General features: G+C 39.2%; 1 long non-coding RNA gene across 1 annotated transcript; it reads right to left on the reverse strand.

Moving 5' to 3' along the window:
* Positions 1–520: 520 nt before the first annotated feature.
* LOC118489101 lies at positions 521–2,357 on the reverse strand. Its single transcript, XR_004886228.1, has 3 exons — positions 2,234–2,357; positions 1,080–1,133; positions 521–649 (listed from the first exon to the last, which is right to left on the reverse strand). It is a non-coding gene; the product is annotated as an uncharacterized LOC118489101 (long non-coding RNA).
* Between the last annotated feature and the right edge of the window lie 355 nt (positions 2,358–2,712).

A 2,712-nucleotide genomic window follows, 5' to 3' on the forward strand; every position in this document is an offset into this window, starting at 1 on the left:
ATTTGCATGTTTATCTCAGTTCCTCCCAACTCGTGTTAGAAAGGTTTCCCCAAATTCACGCAGCACGACCAATGACATCACAACATAGAGCATGTAAGTTCAAGAAGAGTTCTACTCTTAAAACACGTAGCATAGACCGATAGCATAGGAGTTCGTATTGTAATGTCAAGTGTGCGTTTGAGTGTGATACTAATCATGAGTATGTACTAAATATGCTATGCATTAGTAATTAAGGGACGAACCTTGCTTCCTGGAGCTGAGTGTCATGGTCAATGTTGGATCAGTTCAGTTAAAGTCTGGTTTTATAAAACTTTTTAAAACCAAGTTCACTATAACCAGTGGCTCTGATACCAAACTGTCACACCCTCAAATTACCACCTAGGGAGTGTCCCTGTTAGGCGTGTGACTACCAGCAATGAGCCACTAATTACATTGAATCACAAGTTGTAATAAAGTTCCATTACTTATGTAATAACAATTCCAATCATAAGTTATTCAACATCACAAGTTCAGCGGAAGCATTAAAGTATCATAAGGTAAATACGAGTTCAATTATAATAAATAAGTATTTGGCAAATAATCCCGTCGGTATGACCATGACCACTCTTGCTCTCCAGCCAGCAAGCTCCTGCTTTAATCACCTAACGACCTGCGAGCATGAAACAAGTGTATCAGACAAAGCTGGCGAGTCCACAGTTTAAGAAAACGTTTGTTACCAGATAAATGTAAAACAGTTCAATAACCAATGCAAGTAATATTGTTAATATCTCAATTCCGAACAAGACGGCTCCTGAAATACATGACTGCCCTTCCCACGTACTCCTATCTAGTACTGGGCCACGACTGGGTCATTAGTTCACATCCGTCCTATCTAGGAGCGGTGTGAGGGTGCCAAACCTAAGTAGCGCTACCAACTAATACCCGTTACCCTCCAGGTAACATAATAAGGGACTTACAAGATTGATAGGTGAGAATATTAACCAATATACCCGTTTTTACCCACAAGACTTATCCCTCCACGGGATACCCACTGATTGTCCCCAACCACTGGGACGCATGCTCGAATGTAGTGAACTCACCTTAGTTTTGCCCGGTAAGATTAGTTACTTTGTTTACAGTTGGTCTCCCAAATCCTAACATGATTCCAATGCTAATCAGTTTCGTATTCAAAGAAATCACATATTCTTTTCACATGCTAAACAAATAGTGCACTAGCATTAAACAAGTTGTACTAATTATATCAGTTAATCAGTGTCGTCCATGTCTCACGAAAGCATTTGCCAGCTCAGGTTATTTAACCTATTGCATGTATTAGACTATAAACGTCACTCAACACTTTGAAAAGTATTCACATCATAAGACATTCCTAACACAAGCCCCTGGTTCGGGTAACAGTTTCACAGCGGCCCATCCTTGGTATACTGTGTGCAATACGGTCGTCAATGGTGGGTGTGGTTATGTTACATATTAATTGTGTAGTCCAAAAAAAGGCACACCCATCATATTATCCTAAGCTTGACCGAATAAGACAACCACCTTTTAACATATAATTTCCAATCATGTCATCTTCACGTGGGTTGTATGCTAAGCATGCACATCTGTACCTTTCCATGAACATCTAGCATCAACAACCCTACTCAAAATAGTTAACAAAGATCCCCATCACAGTTGCAGTATCATTTAACCAAAATAACTATTAACCCTACCATGACACTAACAGAGATCATCATGTTCATTACTTAAACGATTTTCAGACATCATCATCGCCCTCATCGTTTTCTAACAGCCAACAGTAAATCATGTGCAGCAGTTATTCAAATCACGAGAATTTATCAACAACATCAATCAGAACCATTAAACATGAATCATCTTTTATCGCATGCACCGCAACCAATTCGAACATCATCTTTGTTATTTAAAACACCCAACACACGCTATTACTTACACCGGAAGCATTATCCTTAACCATGCGAAACCGTGAACATTTACGCATAACGGATTCGACGAAAGTCGAATAAGCATTCATGAATAACCTCGACATGGTTTTATATACGTGATTGAGGGCCGCAACATTATTAACAATCGAAACCGCTAAGCCGTATATATTTAACACAACCTAATATCACAGTTCATGCATGTCGACAAGCAATCCTAATCCGTTTATAATTCTACTCATCACATTATCAATATATAGTAAACACATAACATGAACAAATAGGCGAAGATTACTAACCGATAATCTTCACAATCACGATGCAACCGAAACAGGAGGACCAAGGTGTAATCGGAACAGGAGAGGGGAACCTTGTTACTGCCGTCGTTTGGGTGAGAGGTAGGGTTTAGGGTTGTGTTGTAATTGTGAGACAAGAGAATGAGTGTGTGTGTCATTGAATTATAAAGTCAAAATCTACACAAGTGGGCTGGTGGTGGTTTGTTAAAGTAATTGTGATATGGACCGAATATACCTACAACTTAAAGAGTGTCTTGGGCCGGTTGCGCTTTCCAAATAAAATACTAACTTGGGCTGGTAACTCACAACAATAGTAACTCACAACCATACGTATCAGTATTTAGGCCAAGTCCAACCGTTTATTGATTGGCGTTACATGTTACGTTTGGGTCGAATTCACTTAAGTATGCTACGTGTGACATTCTTAATCAAACAAATAAACACACAGTGCACAACTACCAAATATGATGACACGTTTATTA

The sequence above is a fragment of the Helianthus annuus genome, chromosome 17, assembly GCF_002127325.2.
Source record: "Helianthus annuus cultivar XRQ/B chromosome 17, HanXRQr2.0-SUNRISE, whole genome shotgun sequence".
Lineage (NCBI taxonomy): Eukaryota > Viridiplantae > Streptophyta > Magnoliopsida > Asterales > Asteraceae > Helianthus > Helianthus annuus.